Source organism: Sus scrofa, chromosome 2 (assembly GCF_000003025.6).
Source record: "Sus scrofa isolate TJ Tabasco breed Duroc chromosome 2, Sscrofa11.1, whole genome shotgun sequence".
Taxonomy (NCBI): Eukaryota; Metazoa; Chordata; class Mammalia; order Artiodactyla; family Suidae; genus Sus; species Sus scrofa.
The window spans coordinates 52,032,255-52,039,071 of NC_010444.4; the positions used below are offsets into that span (position 1 = coordinate 52,032,255).

At 37.3% G+C, this 6,817-nt stretch overlaps 1 pseudogene; it reads left to right on the forward strand.

Annotated features, from left to right (window-relative positions):
* LOC110259577 lies at nt 1,122-2,313 on the forward strand (annotated as a pseudogene).

Genomic DNA, 6,817 nt, shown 5'->3' on the forward strand with positions numbered 1-6,817 from the left:
AAAGTCCATATTTCCATTAAAAATAAACAAATGTAAGGATAACTTGATCCCTTTGCTGTACAGTGGGAAAATATAATAAGATATAAAAAAAATAAATAAAGAATAAACAGATTTCATTTTTGGAATAGAGCCAGTCCAGTGGATCAGTGGCTGGATATAGGGTGACAATGACAGAAATTTTTACACATTAAGATGATATGTTTCAATGTACATCAATAGGACACATGAATAGGCTAGATGGAGAGAGGGGAAGTGGGGTGGGGGAAGAGTCAAAGGTAACCCCTAAGAACTGGTCTTGTGCAATGGGTGAATGGTCCTGACTTTGACTAAAATAAAGAGACTAGGAGAAAGAAAGCTTGAGATGAAGAAATCTAGAGTTATTTTTAAAATATGTTAGTTTGAAATACATCTTACACATCACAAGATGTTAGTGCCCACAGTTTTACATATGTGTGTGCTTAGTGAAATTCATAAGCTAAAACCACAGAATTTGAATGTAAAGAAACAATAATTATTTTGGATAAATTATTTCAAGTTTTATTGAGTAGAATATTATGAATTAATTTGGTAGAAAACAGCATGGCATAAATAGGATAAATTTTTAATAGAAATAACCAGTAAGAAAGGCCATGTATGAGTTAAACAAGTTCTTTTTCCATTGTGAAATAGGAATATAATGCAGAACAACAAGACTCCTGGAACTTTGATTGAAATAAACTTGTTTCCAAACACAATCTTTCTGATTAAAAACATCATTATCATCTGAGGTGCTAAGTTAAAATAAGTTCTACTTGAACACAGAGATCAAAACTTGGGGGGGAATGTTGCAAGAGAATGTATCTTATTTGTGTCACCTGCCCCACAGGACTTAGAACACTTGGCCATACCAATAAGCAGTGACTTCTGTGGCTAGTGATTCTCTTCTGAGAACAGGAGTGAAGGTAGACAAAAATCAGGTTAAAGCCTATGTAAACTGCAAATGCCTTCTTCAACATGTTTGCTTTGACCAATGAATCCAAGATGAGAGAGGAAGGAGTTTGAAGGATTAAATCCATTGTTTGTAGCAATGTATCTCATTTCCTTTTTTATCTATTATTTATTATTTACAACAAAACATAGGCATGGATAAAAGAAATGAAACCTCAGAAGCTGATTTCATCCTCCTAGGCCTTTTCCTGGATATGAAATACATCAGCATTTTTACTGGTACTATGCTTGTTATTTATACTGTGGCTCTGATTTTGAACTTTGTCTTCATTCTTCTGCTCTGGGTGAATTCTCACCTCCACACACCCATGTACTTCCTTCTCAGCCAACTGGCTCTCATGGACTTGATGTTAATCTCTAGCACTGTACCCAAGGTGGCAATGGCTCCTTCTCAGGGAGGAAAAATATTTAACATGTGGCCTGTGGGACTCAGATATTCTTCTTCCTGACTCTAGGAATTGCTGAGTGGATCCTCATCACTCTCATGTCCTATGACTGGCGTATGGCCATCTGCAACCCTCTAAGATACATCCTAATCATGGGCCAGAAGGTCTGCCTAGAGATGGCTGCCATCTTCTGGGCTGGGGGTACCCTTTTACTGCTCACACACACAACCTATGCCATGCATTTCCCCATTTGTGGTTCCAGATAGATTTCCCATTTCCTCTGTGAAATCATGGTCATCATAAAATTGGCCTATGAGTACCTCTCTGCCTATGAGAAGGCTATGGTAGTGACAAGCATTGTGGTGCTTCTCATTCCCTTGTCTCTCATCATGTACTCTTAGGCTCTCTTCTTCTTTGCCATCTTCCACATGAAATCCCCAGAGGGAAGGGACAAAGCCCTAGCCACTTGCTCTTTCCACTTGACTGTAGTGTGCATTATTGTCCTGCTGTGGTGGTCTACATGAGGCCTAGTTTCTATCATAATCCCAAGATGGATCAGATGCTCTTTGTACTTGGTCCTGTTCTCACACCTTTGCTAAATCCTCTGATTTATAGTCTTAGGAACAAAGAAGTGGTGGAGGCCCTAAAGAAGGTGCTGTACTGATGATACTGATGTCAATTTAAAAGACAATATGTCTATCTGTAACCACTAACTTTAATTCAGCTTAATAAATGACTCATAAGTCAAGAGGTCCTAATTTTAGAGTTATTCATTCACTAAAAATGTTTAATAGTGGTCTCCTCTGTGTAACATACCATTTTAGTTATTTTTGATCTCCACTTTAGAATTGCTTTAGAATCATGGTGGGATTTCTCAGGCTCCATAATTCTAAGTTTCTCTATTTTTAATTGGCATCACCTGTACTTCCCTCCTTTGAAACATCCTTAAAATATTGAGTTTCTATCCTTAATCTATGAACTTCCACAGGTATGATGGTGGTGGGAAATTGATGACAAAACTCCACAGAAAATTGCTGGACTATTGGATCGAAGATAACACTTTTACCTCTGAGAATCATATAAGTCTAATTCAACTCCTGAAAGGAACACACCTTGACATAAATACAGAGATGCCTGAGTCCTTGATCTAAAACTGGTCATATACAAACTATTCCTGCTGCAGTACACACTTTGCATTTCCAAAAGCTTTAAAGTTTTCAAGAGTTGAATTGTAACATTGCAAGAGAAAAAAGAGTAGAATAAAGATAGTCAAGATAACATATTTTGGGAGTTCCCGTCATGGTTCAGAGGTTAAAAAAATCTGACTAGGAACCATGAGGTTGCAGGTTCAATCCCTGGCCTTGCTCAGTGGATTAAGGATCCGGCATTGCTGTGAGCTGTGGTGTAGGTTGCCGACATGGTTCGGATCCCACGTTGCGGCTCTGGTGTAGGCCTGTGGCTACAGCTCCGATTCAACCCCTAGCCTGGGAACCTCAGTATGCCATGGGAGCGGCCCAAGAAATGGCAAAAAAGACAAAAAACAAAACAAAAGATTGCATATTTTGATCATAATTACAAGGCAACTGAGTATTAACAGGTAGATATAATGTTTTCCATATTAGCTTGATCAAATAGTTAATTTGAATGCCATTAACTTGTATAAATAAATAAAATAATAATAATATGATGAATCTCAATACTACAATATTTAGAGAGCCATAAAATCAATTTAAAAAAGAAAAGGAAATGAAATTTAAATAAGAATTGGCATTGGCCTAATGATTTAAAAGGTGTCTGTTTAACTCAAGTCTAGAAACAAGAACTAATTGAAAGTAAGAAATATATTGAGAATACATGGATGAAACTCCTTGATATATCGAGTGGATAAGCAAAGTAACATTTGAAACCTTAAGGTTATGAAAGTTAATAATTGAACAAAAGAGAAGTGTAATCTGCCAAATCAGATTAATGACTGAGGGTATTTGATGGTATAAAAATATCAGTCTCTTTAATGATGAATGGATGGACTATACAAAAGATCTTTTGGTAGAGAAAGACCAAATCATTGCAGTCTCTGAGCTATGACTTATAAATCAATTCTTGTATGTCAAAAATGTTTAATCCTCAGCACCCTAGTAAAGGCATTACATGATATCAAGAACAGAAATGTGTGTGCAAAGGCATTTCCCCTGCCACAACTTTAAACATGCCGCTAAACCAGTACTTATCAAAATGAAACAGTCTAAAAGGTCCAGTTCTGTATTTTGGTGGCAAAATCTTTCTGAAGACATGCTGAATCAAATAATCAAATTCTGCAGTTACCAAGATCCCATGGGATTCATATGCCCCCCAAATTTGGAAAATCACTGATTTAATCCCAATCTTCTCTATCTCCAATTCCATTATCTTTGTTCAGAATTTCATCATCTCTCCCTTTACTATTTCAATATTTTCCTTACTGGCCTCAATGTCTCAGTCTTTTCCCACTCCATAAACAATTGATGCAGTTGCCAGAAGTGGGTTTTATATTAAAATATTCCTTCTTTTTCCATATTTGTAAAGAATAATGATAATTCCTGTCCTATATTCAAACTCTTTATCATGGTAAATAATCTAACTTAAATCCAGACTTAACCTATTTTCTTCCTTTCCTTTCATATACTCATACTTCATAGAATTATCTTTTTTTTTCCTCTTCACAGTAATTCTGCTATTGAGAAAGTCCAATTTCTTGCCTAGAATGGCCTTCCCCTCTGCCCTAATCATTTATTCACAGTGTCAACACAGAGCTTGGAGCCAAACAATTTTGGGTTTAATTTTAGCTTACCAGACATGGAGCACTGTACAACATACTTATGCCTCTGTTTCCTTCTGATAACTGGAATTATCAGAACCTGTCAGGGACTTCAGGAAATTACATGTCAATACCTAGCCAGTAGCAGTTGTTAAATTTTTCTCTTTTTATTCACTTCCTGATTCAAATATAATATGCTCTACGAACATTATTCTTGGGCCCCCAGTAAGGTTAGACTCTTCTTCCCTACCTTTTCCTCTACCCTTATTCCCAGAGGTTTAAATCTCTAATTCTACATTTAAGATTGAGGTAGACCCATGGCTTCTTTGTCCTACAAGTTAATGATGGTTTCTCCACTTTCTGCTCTACCTACTCAGAATAACCCATGCCTCCAGGGCTAGAGTGTTATGCACAGTGCAAGCATGACTCATTGCTCACTGGGCCACACTGTTATCAGAACCCAAGCACCACTCAAAAGCATAATAAAGTGTATGCACTAAATTCTGCTTCAGTGTCATTAAGGATATTGACAAGGTTGAAGATCTATTTTTTAAAAAAACCAACCAATTAGGAAAGTGTTCAGAGAAATCAAAGAATTTTCAGGAAAAATAAGTATAGGGTTTTTGAATTTAAGAAAGTAAATTACTTGAACTTTCAGTTCAGGTTTTCATTTCAGTTCAGTTAGAAATCTGAACTTCTGGGTTTCTTTATTTTATTTCCTTTTTATTTATTTTTATTTTTTATTTTTTAACCATTTTTTTTTCTACTGTACAGCGTGGTGACCCAATAACACATACATGTATACATTAGTTTTTCTCACACTACCATGTTCCATCATGGATGACTAGACCTAGTTCCCAGGGCTAAAGAGCAGTATCGCATTGCTAATCCATTCCAAAGGCAACAGTCTGCATCTATTAACCACAAGCTCCCAAACCACCCACTCCATCCATCTCCCACTTAACCACACATCTATTCTCCACGTCCATGATTTTCTTTTCTGTTGGAAGATTCATATTCCAGATTAGTGATATGGATATTATATGGTATTTGTCTTTCTCTTTCCAATTCCAGATATGTGATATCATATGGTATTTGTCTTTCTCTTTATGACTTACTTCCACTCAGGATGAGAGTCTCTAGTCCATCCATGTTGCTGCAAATGACATTATTTTGTTCTTTCTTATGGCTGAGTAGTATTCCATTGTGTATACATACAACATCATCCTGATCCAAACATCTATTAATGGACATTTGGGTTATTTCCATGTCTTGGCTATTGTAAATAGTGCTGCAATGAACATATGGGTGCATGTGTATTTTTTAGGAAAGATTTGTCTGGATATATGCCCAAGAGTCGGATTGATAAGTCATATTCGAGTTCTATGTATAGAATTCTAAGGTATCTTCACAATGGTCTCCATAGTGGTTGTACCAGTTTACATTCCCACCAACAGTGAAGGAGGATTCCCTTTTCTCCACACCCTCTCTGGCATTGTGATTTGTTGACTTGTTAATGATGGCCATTCTGAATGGTGTGAGGTGGTATCTCATGGAAATTTTGATTTGAATTTCTCTAATAACCAGGGATGTTGAGCATTGTTTTGTGTGCTTATGGGCCATCTGTATATCTTCTCTAGAGAACAGTCTATTCAGGTCTTTTGCCCATTTTTCCATTGGGTTGCTGGCTTTTCTGCTGTTGAGTTGTATAAGTTGCTTATATATTTTAGAGATTAGGCCCTTGTCAGTTGCATCATTTGAAACTATTCTCTCCCATTCTGTAAGTTATCTTTTTGGTTTCCTTTGCTGTGCAAAAGCTTTTCATTTTGATTAGGTCCCATTTGTTTATTTTTGATTTTATTTATGTTGCTTTTGGAGACTGACCTGAGAAAACATGTGTAAGGTTGGTGTCAGAGAATGTTTTGCCAGGAGTTCCCATCATGGCTCAGTGGTTAATGAATCTGACTAGGAACCATGAAGTTGCGGGTTCAATCCCTGACCTTGCTCAGTGGGTTAAGGATCTGGCATTGCCGTGAGCTGTGGTGCAGATTGCAGATTTGGCTCAGATCCTGGGTTGCTGTGGTTCTGGCAGAGGCCAGCAGCTATGGCTCTGATTCGACCCCTAGCCTGGGAACCTCCATATGCCATGGGAGTGGCCCAAGAAATGGCAAAAAGACATAAGGAAAAAAAAAGAGAATGTTTTGCCTATGTTCTCTTCCAGGAGTTTCATGGTGTCTTGTCGTGTATTTAAGTCAACCATGTTGAGTTTATTTTGTGCATGGTGTGAGGGTGTGTTCTAGTTTCATTGATTTACATGTTGCTGTCCAGGTTTCCCAGCAATTCTTGCTGCAAAGACTGTCTTTTCCCCATTTTATATTCTTTCCTCCTCCGTCAAAGATCAATCGACCATAGGTGTCTGGGTTTATTTCTGCATTCTCTATTCTATTCCATTGGTCTGTATGTCTGTTTTGTTACCACTACCACACTGTCTTGATGACTGTGGCTTTGTAATACTGCTTGAAGTCTGGGAGAGTTATGCCTCCTGCTTGGTTTTTGTTCCTCAGGTTTTCTTTGGCACTTCTGGGTCTTTTGTGGTTCCATGTAAATTTTTGGATTGTTTGTTCTAGTTCTGTGAAAAATGTTCCAGGTA